The sequence below is a fragment of the Ooceraea biroi genome, chromosome 12 (genome assembly GCF_003672135.1).
Source record: "Ooceraea biroi isolate clonal line C1 chromosome 12, Obir_v5.4, whole genome shotgun sequence".
Classification (NCBI taxonomy): Eukaryota; Metazoa; Arthropoda; class Insecta; order Hymenoptera; family Formicidae; genus Ooceraea; species Ooceraea biroi.
This window is the reverse complement of record NC_039517.1, coordinates 12746622-12761621: the sequence shown is the minus strand read 5'-3', so window position 1 is coordinate 12761621 and position 15000 is coordinate 12746622. Positions and strand designations below refer to the sequence as shown.

At 35.0% G+C, this 15000-nt stretch overlaps 1 pseudogene; it reads left to right on the top strand.

Annotated features, from left to right (window-relative positions):
* Positions 1 to 12183: 12183 nt before the first annotated feature.
* On the top strand, positions 12184 to 14267 carry LOC113563030 (annotated as a pseudogene).
* The last annotated feature ends 733 nt before the right edge of the window (positions 14268 to 15000 follow it).

The window sequence follows — 15000 nt, the reverse complement described above, 5'->3', positions numbered from 1 at the left end:
TCTCCTCCAATTTTTGACCTGGAACAAAAAACTAAATATTTTTGAGTCTTATATAAGGTTAACTCGGGAAGTACGTACGGAAATTAAAAAATACCGTTTTTTGTAAAACTGACGCACGTTTGAACAAAAAGTTTCATTTTTAGGTAAAAAAACTTTTTGTTCAAACGTGCGTCAATTTTACAAAAAACGGTATTTTTAAATTTCCGTACGTACTTCCCGAGCTAACCTTATATAGGACTCAACATGTTTAGTTTTTTGTTCCAGGTCAAAAATTGGAGGAGAAATCTTTCCGGCCGCGGAACATTATCTGTGAGAAGAGGCTTCCTTTGCTGAGCTCTGACGCCGCCATTTTGTAAAAAAATTCAATAAAAATTTGTAAATACACTTCACAGTATGTATAATAAAGGCCTTTAAACGGATTTTGTATTCCATTCATTATATTCCCATAAAAATTGTCAAAATTAGGCTGTTTTTCCGGGCGCTAGAGTGGCGTTACCCCTTAAATAGTTTTATTCAAATAATTTATTTAGCATTTATGCATTATGTTTCAAAAATATCAAACATTCAAAATTGTTATCGGACGAAGTATTTCGTCGCAGCCTTAAAATTGTTGCGCTGCACTAAATGCACGTTAAATACGTACGGAACCCTGTAAAAGTGTATTATATTTTATATAAATTTTTTTATAATTGGATATTTATCCAAAGTATTCAAGTTTTTTGATTTGTCAGATAAATATGTTAAACACTGTACTTTTGCGTCTAGTGGTTTGGTAGCACCTGAGGTTGTTGTAGACGTTGTGGTATCACTATTATCTAGATTCATATTTTTATCGTGTAGAAAAGAGAAGAAAGTGTCCTCCTCTAATTCTGATGAAGACTTCTCCAGATTATTAACGTCTTTACAAAAAAAAGAGTATGCTTCTTCTAGTACATTTTCACACAATTCTTTTGAGTTTGGACAATCGGGCATTGCGAACAATTTTACTTTACATTTTGGGATGGTAACAGTTGTTAGTATATAATATTGACTGTTCGTATTCGTCAAGTCAATTATACTTCCAAACATGGGTGTAACCTGTCATTCTATCGATGAGAATTTAAATTAAAATGGCTCGCTATGTCCCGTTGTCCAAATTCAAAAGAATTGTGTTAAAATCTACCATATATCCAATAAATATCTAATTACAAAAAATTTATATGAAATATAATACACTTTTACCGAGTCCGCGTCTGTTGAACGTGCATTTAGTGCAAGAAAGTATCATCCAAAAAGTAACTAAAATGTACTTAAATATAGGTACCGGTACACAAGAAATTGTACCTAGGTATAGGTACAGGACCACCCCACGTAGCACAACAGCACCTGAAAAGCGCTTTCAAAGCGCTACTGCGGGTGCATGAATTCAGCGCTTTTTTAGCGCTTTAAAAGCATGTTAGCGCTTTAAAAGCGCTTTCAAAATCCACTAGAAAAAGTATATTATAAGCGCGTAAGACCGGCACAGGAAAAATGCAGTTTTATAGCGCTCAAAGCGCGCTCAAAATCCGTTCAAAAAACCCATTATAAGCGTATTATAAGCGCTTTATAAGCGCGTAGATTAATATAGTGAGAGAAAAGTTATTGAAATAAATAGTCATGAAATAATACACAATATTATATATTTTAATATATACTTATTTTAATACATTGCATTTCCTATCCAGAATCTTGACTTAAGCAGTATTCATCTTTTAAAACAAACTTATTTTTGGATTGAAAGGCATAGAAAATATGCTTCATTTAATTCCTATAAATGGATGGACAAAGATATTAGGTTTTGAAATGGATATAGATTTTCAGAAGTACACATTCACGAACGTTCAAATTAATATTTTTCAATCCATTTTCGTTTACTGGATACACCGACAAATAACTCGTTACTGAACTCTCCTCTTTGAATTACTTCGAAGCCACGTACTTATGGAGCCTGTGATTTTTTACCTCGAAAAATTTCCCTTATATTGTTTGCCACATGCATCTGAAAAAAGATTAATTACAATATTATGCATGAGAAATACTAAAATACAAGATTTCAGTTGATAAGTTAATAATTATATTTATTAAGAGTAAGATTAAGTGTATTTTAAGATACAGCAGGATTGAAATTAAGAGTTTCATGCTTTTTTCTCAGACTTTTCAATAATTTACCAATGATGCACGCACCACACTTCAGTGACTTGATTCCTTTTTTTACCTCTGTCCCTGTCCAATTCAGTTGCGATGCAACCTCAGGAGAGAAAATCTTCTTACATATAGCAGTAGCCATTTCTCTTTCGTGTACCCCTCTCCCAGCTACAACACTAAAATGGGATACCTGTACAGAAAAAAAGTTATAAACAAAAAGTTATATTGATGTGTTGAAATGAGTTGCTAACTTTTCGTAAATGCAGGACATTAAATATTTACCGCAAAATTATAGTTGTCGCTGTTTTGAAGAAACAACTCCCATTCATAGAAAGAATTCATGTCACGTAATGGAAGAGTAGGCCATCCTTCTGGTTTTTTGACATCCTCGGTAGTCATAACAAAGTCCATAATGAGATCCAGTTTATGGTCTACATTTTTAAGATTCTGCGACAGTTCTTCTTGCTTAGAGAGAACTGCCTTTAGCACAAGCACATCTGTAACATAAAAAATTGAAGCCAATATAGACCCAGATAGCAAAACCTGTAAAGACAAATCACATTTTCAAAAGATATATTATAACGTAAAAGATATATAATAGGATAGTTTTAGTATACTAGAGTAATAAAAGAAATAAATGAATAAATATTACAATTGGATACATTTACCTGCCGAAGATAAAGATCTATCTTGCTCCAAGTTTGATTCATTTGCCGAGGGCGCTAAACAAAATTAAAATGCATTAAATAAAATAGTGAGATACAACACAGAAAAATAGTATCGTACAAATGTATTAAAGCTAGCTACTCAAGCTGATCTGTATTTACCAGACAATATTTTTTGCACATGATACCGGGCATTCGATACTAAAGATGTGACGAGTGGTTTGTTAGATGCGACAGAGCTTGAATGACTAAATGTGGCGGCAGACTGATTGGAGGCGACAGAACTTGAACGACTAAATGTAGCAGACTGGTTGGATGCGATAGAGCTTGAACGACTAACTGTAGTTGAATCAAGTGCAAGGGCAGAAATTGGATGTTGCCTAGATTGGCCAGTTGTAACGGACTTCATATCATCTGTATTATCTACCTCATCTGTAACAATAAACAAGTAACATGATGCACCAGCATATCTCAAAAATATTTCTAATTTCAATAGCGCTTACCTATGAATGGAGGAGATACTAAAGAAAGGTCAGATGATCTGAGCTGTACATTCATATTATATTGGTCACTAGGTCTTTCATTTTCTTTATCTATTATTCCCGGATTCTCTCGCACATGAGTCTCCGTCTCTTTTTCGTGCCGTGCTTTCTTTATTCGTTCCTGAATTCTTTTGCGAGCTTTTTCAAGTTCCACATTGATATCTTCTGCACCGCATTTTTTGGGTACTTCTAGATTATCATCAACCATTTCTTCCTCTATGTCTGACCTTTTATCAATTGTACCAATTCTCCATTTATTTTCAGCTCTTTGATTTTTCAATCTTTGCAGAGCATTCCGTACAGAGCTACTACTTCTGATTTCAAGATGCTTTTTATAATTAAACTTTGTTGGCCTGGGTAGAGCCTTTCCTTTTTCTTTGGAAATTCGTATGTGATCTTCCTTCTCCTCCTCCTCATCATCATTATCATAAAATACATTTCTCTTTCTTTTTCTCATACCTCTTCCGATTTCTTTTTCTATATCGAGCCCATCTGTATCCTCTGCCATTGGCAGCATTTCTCTGGCTTTCTTATATGAATCTTGAAATAGAACAAGCAACAAATGTTTCAACAGTAAACTTACTAAGAGTATCAGATTTTAGTTTAGGACATAAACTCACCGTAAGTTTTTCGCAATGTACATGGCAGAACTTTCCATGTATTACTGTCTGCATCAACATATGCTTTTACAGCTTTGCTTTCCTCTTTTGGATTTTGTGGACATAGAACAAAGTCATCAAAAATCCACTTGGTTGGGACAACAAATGTACTTGTTTGTCCTTCATCTTGTGTTTCTATTGGGTCGTCCGGAAAGTTCGTGCCGATTTTGAAGGAAAATTCAAAGGCAACATTTTTTTATGTCGATAAATATTTATTGACTTATGTATGCACCGTTTTGTTTCACAACCTTTGTCCATCTTTCACGCAACTGGAAGATTCCATTCTCCCAGAACTTCTTAGGTTTCTCGGCGAAAAACTCCTCAAGGTGGTTTTTTATGTCGATCAAAGAGTTGAAGTTCTTGCCGCTAAGAGAATTTTGCAAAGACCTAAATAAGTGAAAGTCTGAAGGTGCAATGTCTGGTGAATACGGTGAGTGAGGTAGCACATCCCAGCCAAACTTCAACAATTTTTGTCGGGTAGTCAAAGAAACATGAGGTCTGGCATTGTCCTGATGGAACACGACGCTCTTCCTATTAGCTAATTCTGGACGTTTTTCCTGAATCGCTGTCTTTAATTCGTCCAGTTGCGAGCAGTACTTATCTGCATTTATCGTTTGGTTGTGCGGTAGGAGCTCATAATATAGGATTCCTTTCCAATCCCACCAGACACAGAGCATGACTTTTTTTGGATGAAGGCCGGCTTTCGGAGTGGTTAATGCTGGTTCATTTCGCTTACCCCAGGATCTTTTTCGTTCTACATTGTTGTAAATGATCCATTTTTCGTCACCCGTCACTAATTGCTTCAAAAATGGTACGTTTGCGTTGCGCTTGTACAGCGAGTCGCAGATGGAAATGCGATCCATTAAATTTTTTCGGCCAAATTATGCGGAACCTATACATCATAGCGACTTACGTAACCAAGCTTCACTACATGATCGTGGACAGTGGTTTTCGATATTTTCAGTATCTCTGCTAATTCACGTGTCGTGTAGCGCGAGTTATTCTCGATCAGTGTCTTGATTTGGTCATCATCAGTAGTAGAGGGTCTGCCCGAGCGTTCTTGGTCTTTAAGGTTAAAATCACCAGCTCTAAACTTAGCGAACCACTTACGTACGGTTCTTTCAGCTAAAGCGCCTTCTCTGTAAACAGAACATATCGAATTTGTTGCTTGTGAGGCATTTTTGCCTTTCCGGTAATAGAAAAGCATCAAGTGTCTAAAATGTTCTTTGTTTTCTTCCATCTTCAAAAGAGTACAAAACTGACACGAATCAATTTATCTGAAACAACTTTTTTCCTAAAGATGCGTTGAAATGTCACCTTTAAGCATATGTATATAAATCGTATGTTTTCAATAACATTGATATATTCAGACATGTTCCAACGCCATCTATTAAAAATCGGCACGAACTTTCCGGACGACCCAATATAATGCTATACTGCTTTATCTAAAATAAAATATGGTATTATAATTTTCCTGCTTAGAAAACAAGAAAAACAATAATTGCACATATCCCGCCAGAACATCTGTTAAGTCATAATGAAAATTATTAAACATATAATTAATTCATAGATTATATATCATGTTAATAGAAACTACACGTATCTATACATATAAAATCTCTATTCTGTCTGTCGTTGAATTGATCGGGTACTTCCCGACATGTTAGAAACACCAAATTTGGCATGGTGATAGGGGTTCACCCCCAGGTAATGGGAAAATTCTTGAAATCTTTAATTTCGGTCCAGGGACTACCTGGCGTAGACAGGCTTTTCTCTTGTATATCATAAAACATTGATCAAGGTGTAACATTGAGCCATTTTTATTTTTATAATTATATGTAAACCATTTACTATAATAGAGCCTACTTTACACGATCTATCATTTGCGACAGAATTCTATTTATAATTCTATAGGTTATATAATACAGAAAACATATGAATTATCAAAATTTTTATAAATTATGCTACAAAAACGCGTGAAATATGCGCAGTGTATAAATAACCCGTGAATGGTAAAAGACATATCTACTGTCAAATCTGATCAATAATCTAAAGAGGAAAAGGTAAAAAAAAATATGTGACAATGTCTTGGCCAAGGGAACAAGTTACTTTTTTATTAACTGAATATAAGAAATATCCTTGCCTATATATAGGTAGAAATTTTTTATTTATAATTATACTCAATATTTAATATATTTAATATTTAATATATATTCAATATTTAATATTTAATACATATTCAATATTTAATATTTAATATATATACAGGGTGGCCCATTTTAATTTATACAGTCGATTTTTTAAAACACTAAAAGAGATACGAAAAAATGTTTCAGACAAACATGTCACGATTTCGAGGGGGACATAAGATGATACCATTGGTTTGACCTTGAATAGTCGTTTGAAGGTCACGCGAAGATCACCTTCAATTTCTTAAATTGAAACCCCAACTTTTTATTGCAGATTCTTCTTCTCCATCGAAAAGTAAGTAACTTTTGTCTGAAACATTTTTCCGAAAAATGTCATCTTATGTCCTTAAAATGTCCTCAAAACTCATCTTGAAGATCATTTTAAGGACATAAGATGACATTTTTCGGAAAAATGTTTCAGACAAAAGTTACTTTTCGATGGAGAATAAGAATCTGCAATAAAAAGTTGGGGTTTCAATTTAAGAAATTGAAGGTGATCTTCGCGTGACCTTCAAACGACTATTCAAGGTCAAACCAATGGTATCATCTTATGTCACCCTCGAAATCGTGACATGTCTGTCTGAAACATTTTTTCGTATCTCTTTTAGTTTTTTAAAAAATCGACTGTATAAATTAAAATGGGCCACCCTGTATATATATAAAATTATATCAATAAAATTCTGTCATAAATTATAGATCGTGTATAGTGGGCTTAAGAGAGAAAGAAAAGAAAGTCATACAATTGATCATAGCTAGAACTAAATTATCATGTGCAGCTAAGCTGGATTTTAAAATAATCCTTTTTAAAATAATCCACATACCTCAACAGATAAAAAAATGATATTTAGTTGAGAAATTACAAGAGATGGAGCAGAGGAAAACTTGCATATTCCAGGTCCCCAAAAGGAAAACAAATGCATTTATAAAGAATGTCAGAGAAATCATAAACAATAAAATTCTCATTCAGATTATACGCAACACAAATCCCTAAATCACTGAATGGCAATGGGTAATCATACAGATCTTTAGTACCTTCAAAAATTTTAACGACAATTTTCAAGCCGTTAACATCTCAAGTATTTATAATGTTTTGAACTAGCCCAAACATTCCATCCTTAAGGAAAACACAATTATTTGGTTGACTTATGGTCAGAGTATAAGATGCGTGTTCATATCTTTTGTACTGCGATATGACTGGAACTATATTGGCTATTGGGCCATTTACATGCTTGTTTATAAGACCTCTTGCTTGATTTTTAAGAGAATTTATATTAACTAATTCTCTTTCACATAGCCTACGACAAATTTGCTGGAGAGGCTTGGAAGATGTTTTAATAAGCCTTTTCAATCCACCTAACATGTCTTCAAACGGATAAGCACTAAAGTTCATAACGTTTCCAAACCTCATCACATCAGAAATCAAGTGCAATAACATATGAACGTTGTATACAACAAAACCTTTTCCAAAAACTTTGGCACTGTACTTTACAAACATGTCAATGAAATTACTTGCATCAGCTATATGAATATCAATTAGGGTATCATTGTACAAAATATACATTGTAGTATGAAAAAGCAAAAATAGTTTGTAGACTTTATCTCTTAACACAAACTTAAGTACTACAACCCCTAGATATAACATCATCAGTCTGAATTCTGTTCCTTTCCACTCAGAAAAGCGTCTCAAGCTAGGCTTTCTTGAAAACTCAACTGGGATATAATCTGCAAGATTAAGTAAACCTGACAAAGTCTGAATTTCTTGTCTGCTCATGCGAGCTGTAACTGGACCTCTAGCTATTACAAATTCCAAAAATCTCTTCATAACTCCTATTTCTATCAAATGAAAACTATCCATGGGAAATTGTGAAATAAATTTTGCTTGCAGTTCAATAAGGGGAGAATTTCCTATACGATGTTCTGGGTCTCTTCGACTATCAAATGACTCATCAGTTCTTTCTATCCCAATTTTGGTAGAATAATAAACGAAGCCATCATAACCTCCTTCTTGATCGCATCTTTCACATCCATCATATGAGGTATAACCTTTTATAAACTTCAAATAGGCACGAGCAGGTGCATCGCCCAAGTAATACCTAATATCGACATTAAAATGTTTGTTTTCAAATACGACACCTTCACATCTAAGTTCTTTAATTTCTTGGATAAAGTTATTTAAATAATCTTGAATTGGTTTAGGTTTTCCCAATCCTTAAAATATTCCAATAACAAATGGCGTAGAATCTACAAAATCTTTGCATCTTGCCAGAATAGGCCAACACTCTTCGGAAACATTTCTAAAAACTTTTACAAAAACATCTAGCATAATTGTGTTACAATTTTTGATGCCATGCTTCAGTTGTGACATGATACCACATCTTAGGCCTACATGGGAATATTCCCCATTAGAAAGCATACTCAGTATAGTTTTTCTTGGAGGTTTCTTATGAGTTCTCGAATCTTTAGGCAGTTCTGGATGAAAAGGTCTTAAAATGTTAAGCAATGCATCAACAGCCACACTGGTAATACTGTATCTATTACTCCACACTTGCAGAGATCTCGTTAATAAATCTTCATCGCCATTATCTTGTTCATGATGTTCAATATCATCACATAAAAATTCATCATTATTATGATGCATGCCATTGAAAACAAATCTTCTGAGAATATCTTCAACTAAATTTTGCTCAATATCAGCATGCTGAATAGGAGCATGTGGCAAATCAGGCCGCAAATCCTCGAACAGGAAGGACTCAGGATGGACGTGAATAAGAGTTAAGGGAGCGGGCAGATCGGTAGGTACATCCCCAGGCAGCTCAGTTCCAAGCTGAACATGTGCTTGAGGATTTACAATATGGATTTCATTATTGATAGTTTCCTCTTGCGAAGCATTGAGGATTTCTTGGAGTTCATTTCGAGCAGCAGATGCTGCCTGATGCTTTATGCAGCTCGTTTTAAGGATCTTCTTTGGAGGCATGGTTACTTATAATAAACAGAGATAAATAAAACAACAAATAGAATGAATTCAATGCTGAATATCTGATTCAGGCCAGTATTCATAGTCGGATCTTATACACTCACTCCCAAAAAAAGCGGTACACTAAAATTTAGGGAAAAATTTACCAACCTTCAAATGATCATAACTTGGTAAATAATGAAGATATAAATATGTTCAAAAATGCAAAATGAAGCTTCAAGTATCCACTTTAAGAATATTTGAATGGCAATTATGGTCGGCCATTTGATTCAAAATGGCGGATGACAAAATGAGAGGATGCAAAAGTGATAACCGAAAGTCCGAGTTTGTGACGGTGCATGGTGTGAATTAGATATCGCAGCCTAATGGGACCAAATGCAAATGAAAATATAGAGTGTTATCTTTAAAATGCTTTTTACCGAGCTCGATGCGATCATTTTTCGCTGAGTTGTGCAACTTTAAAAAAGAAAACACTCTGTTAAGTAAATTTGGAGTATCTCAACAAAAAATGATCGCATCGAGCTTTGTAAAAAAGCGTTTTAAAGATAAAACTCTATACTTTTATATGCATTTAGTCCCATTGGGCTGCAATACCTACTTTACACCATGTGCCATCGCAAACTCGAATCTTCATTTATCAATTTCGCATGCTCTCCCTTTCCGCCATTTTAAAAAACTCGTCGTGCACAATTTCGATTTAAATTGCGAAAAGTAGGGTTTCAAAGCTTTAAAACCGTTTTTGAAATTTTGTGCTAGGATAGTTAGGTACCGAGATATTCAATTTCGAATTTGCAATATCGTCGATTCAGCAAGGCCTAAGGAATTAGAAAACCCTGCGGTTCGTTTAGTTCTTTTATAATTCCAACTGCTGCGTTCATTATTCTTTATACTCCAAATCCTTCTTATGTGGTGTGTGCGTGTGTGGGTGTAGGTGTATGTAGAGGTGTGTGTGTGTGTGTGTGGTGTGTGTGTGTGTGTGTGTGTGTGTGTCACAAGGATGAGGACCCCGTGGTTCGTCAGTTCCACAGTAATTTAAGACTCCAAACCCTCCTTGTGGGGTGTGTGTGTGTGCGCGCGCGCGCGGTATTGCAGCCCAATGGGACTAAATGCATATAAAAGTATAGAGTTTTATCTTTAAAACGCTTTTTTACAAAGCTCGATGCGATCATTTTTTGTTGAGATACTCCAAATTTACTTAACAGAGTGTTTTCTTTTTTAAAGTTGCACAACTCAGCGAAAAATGATCGCATCGAGCTCGGTAAAAAGCATTTTAAAGATAACACTCTATATTTTCATTTGCATTTGGTCCCATTAGGCTGCGATATCTAATTCACGCCATGCACCGTCACAAACTCGGACTTTCGGTTATCACTTTTGCATCCTCTCATTTTGTCATCCGCCATTTTGAATCAAATGACCGACCATAATTGCCATTCAAATATTCTTAAAGTGGATACTTGAAGCTTCATTTTGCATTTTTGAACATATTTATATCTTCATTATTTACCAAGTTATGATCATTTGAAGGTTGGTAAATTTTTCCTTAAATTTTAGTGTACCGCTTTTTTTGGGAATGAGTGTATTTAAGACCGTCTTAAGTGTATCTTCAGATACTCTGTAGCCAATGAAATGATCTATACAACATCTGCAGATAAACTTAAGACGGTCTTAAATATAAGATCCGACTATGAATATCGGCCTTAAAGTTTTATTAGGGTGTCTCAAATTTTGTAAACCCATTTCCTAAAAATTCCAGAATTTTCCAGGAATTTTTATCAAAATTCCAGGTAAGATTAGAGAATTTTTTAATGCGCGCAAGCTCTTAGGTAGAACACTCGTCCGGCAAACGAAAGATCCAGGTTCGATTCCTGGCCTAGTCACCCATACCTGTTATTTTTCTCGCTTATTTCCTTATTCCTGGTTAAAAATCTCCATTCGGAGATTGAGAAGAATTTAAATCCGAAGCATGGATCAATCTTCTCAAATTTAGTTTAATTATAAATTAAAAATTATATTTCTTCGCAACCTACATCCCGCGATTGGCTCTATTGCCTATCCTCAATTTTAATTTGATTATTATCATATAGGATACTAACATTCTTAAGTATTTGTAAAGAATTTATACTGCCAAAAAATATCATTAGATAATCAAGAGAAGATACACGGTAGTATCTCGTGATAAGTAATACTTACGGGAGAATCCATGAGTAACCACGTCCGAACACGTTAACGATTTCGATTATATATTCGCTGATCTATAACGCAGCACGATGCGTAGGTTCCTGTTCCCACTTGGGTTATCAGCGACGACGCGACTATGCAGCAAAATTAAATCTTGGAATACAAAAAAAACAGAATTAGAACACAAAAACGGATAAATGCATATAATATACTATATATTTATAGAAATACACTGCATCATAACCTCTTGGTGCGTTCCAAATTTGTGCATCAAACGTATAGAACACTGTTTATTCTTGTTTAACGTTCGATGAACATCAAGGACAAATAATATTCTGATGCGCAAATTGGAACAGACTCTCTGTAAAAAATGTTTGCATATATTACAAGCCTAACCTAACCGGTCATGAGCCGGTAATGATACGGCTCATGTATTTTTACAAACGTGTGAATATATGAGAAATAAGAAAAAATGTAATACTTACAGGAGTATCCACGTCCGATGATGACGACGATCCTATGACCAATCCAGATAATATTTATTCCCTTAATCAGAGAGCTATACGACCATTATTCTAAATATATGCGTTTATTCCTCTTCTTTTTACTCGTATATTAACCAAAGACTTATTAATCCACTATCACACGGATGATTGCATCATCAATTTTCACAAAATTCTATACCGGACGAAACACGTCTTGACGCGTTCGCACACAGATCGAGACTACGACCTTGATGAGACTATAATGAACACGCACATACATGATTACGATTCGCAACTTCGAAAATGACAATCGGACGCAGGCGTCATGGGCGTCAGTTCGAACAGTCAAATCAACGTCGATTCGACATCGTTTTCTACATCAATCGACGAGTCATTTCTCACTGGGTCGCCTCTCTTCGTACTCGCGAGTAATGCCTCGTGCACACATCCCGCTTGCCACACTCGAGATACGACGCGGTAGCCAATTATTCTTTCGTTTATACGGAAAAGCGATAAATTAACTGGCTACCGCGTCGCGTTTCGCCGCGCGCCAAGCATTATCATGTCTTATTGGGACTTCAGACAGTAAAAGATTATATACATAACTACACTCAAAAAAAAGAATTGCTACAATAGTCAATTTTTATTGGCTGCATAACAGTTTTCTGTCGCAACCATTTATTTTTTGAAACAGCAAATCGCAATGTCAATCTATGATTTTAAATAGGCCAACGCAGCCAACTTTCAAGGGTAGTAAATAGTTGGTTGCATTAGGCATTTTCTTATCTACGATAGCTTTACCAACTAGGTTGATAAGACAGTTGGCTGGGCTAGCCAACACAAATTTGTTACGCTGCCATGTTGGTAATGTCGGTGTGCGCAATAAATAACGTGCGTCGCGAGACCATCCCCATCCATGCTTCCGCGCGATGCTCGTCTTCATCGTGCTCATTTCATATGTTTCTAAAGATCGGTGGTATGCAATCACACGCACGTAGTAACCGAGTGAATACTAACTGTGAAGGAGAAAGAGAGTGAGTGCGCGACCGGTGAAATAAGTGCCTATCTCTTGTACAGTATGGCAGACGAGTGGACAGTTAATATATTGAGGAAGTGAGAATTTTCATCTTACGAATCAATATTTAAAGGTAAGTTTATTATCTACGTAGGTTTTTCAATAGAATGTTTTTTTATATTTTGTATTATATAGATTGTTTGTATTTCTTTGTCTGCCCTAGTGAGAAATAATTCGTCGATTGACGTCGAAACCGTCAAATTAACGTCGATTCGACATCGTTTCGACGTCGATCGACGAGTCATTTCTCACTGGGTGTATGGGCAAAGATAGAGAAACGAGACGTAAACGCTTATGTCTGTCGTAACCGTAAAGTAAAGCTTGCGGCACACGATGTTTCATACTAGATCACATGCGAAACATTTTGGTAGTATAGTCGTAAGGCAAGAACACATACTTCATAAATAAAGCAGACTGATTGATTTATAATTTATGCGTTATGTGCTGTGCGTCTTAAGACGGCTAGTAAAATGTCTGGCATGCGATATACGAAAAAGTACTAGTACGAAAAAACGTGTGCCGCAGGCTTAAGAAAAACGTTTCTCTGCCTTCGCTCTATGTATGAAATTATTACTATACATTTTAAATAATTTGGAAACACAATGCTTTACATTTTCATGTTATTGTTTGTTATTGTTAAAGTATTTCTCATGTTGTAAATTTTCTGTTAGAACATGAAATAGATAAAAATAGCTTTTTAAAGCTGAAGGAAGAGCACATACGTTTTTTGATTCCTCGATTTGAACCACAAGTTAAATTTTGGAATTTATGGAAAAATTTAGTGTCTTCATCAACGGAGGTAAAAATATATATCTCTGTTACTTTCGAATTAGCCATTTAATCTTTCACACTTTTTCACTCTTATTTTCTATGTCAGGTTGAAAACGTTCCGGAACAAAATAATATTATTGAGACAATAAGTGCAATTGTTGCCTCTGATGGTAGTCTTAAAGTTGAAGATATACTAGTTACAAATGTACCTGAAGAACAAAACGCAGTTAATGAGGAATTCCCTACTGATGTGTCAATACAGATTGAGGAATCACAGTCACAGCAAGTCAAACGTTGCAGGAAAAATTCTTTCAATAAGAACCAAAAACATACGTGCATTTCAAATGTAAGTTCTTATTCAGCATTGCCAATATTTTATTAAGTAATAAACAATTTAAAGTTAAATATTGCTGTAGGATGTAAGACTTCATCTGGAACGAAAAAGTGATGGCAAGAGCTATTTTGGTTTGTACAATAATGGAGGCTTTGACAATGCTTTGAGATCAAATTTAGCAAAATACATTATAGCAGCATAGTTAGCTGGTGATCCGAACAAACGGTGAGTGTGGTGCAATAATGTGTTGTTCGAATTATTTCACAGTTACTGTAATTACTACGAATATAAACATAATTGATATTATTAATATTATGAATACAACTTATATATATATATATATATATATATACAGGGTGGGGCAGTTAAGGTGTTACAGACTTATATCTCGGAAACGAAGCATTTTAGAGAAAAATGTTTCAGACAAAAGTTGCAGGGTTGGAAGGGGGCCACTCAGTGGAGGTAACAGAGTGGTCATTCGTGGTCATTTTCAAGGTCATTTAAAGGTCAAGTCCAATTTTTTAAACAGAAATCCATACTTTTTATTGCAGATTCTGATTCTCCGTCGAAAAGTAAGTAACTTTTGTTGGAAACAATTTTTTTTTAAATGCCCTCCTCATCCCGAAAACACAGGTTCAACCTTTGGTGGACCAATGATAATAACTCGCTTTATAACGGACACTGAAGTTTTTTTTTTAGTATTTTACTGTTTACCGTCAGCATTAGCGTTACCCAGTGTGCACCACGTGGAGGTAAACTGACGGTAAACAGTAAAATACTAAAAAAAAAACTTCAGTGTCCGTTATAAAGCGAGTTATTATCATTGGTCCACCAAAGGTTGAACCTGTGTTTTCGGGATGAGGAGGGCATTTAAAAAAAAAATGTTTCCAACAAAAGTTACTTACTTTTCGACGGAGAATCAGAATCTGCAATAAAAAGTATGGATTTCTGTTTAAAAAATT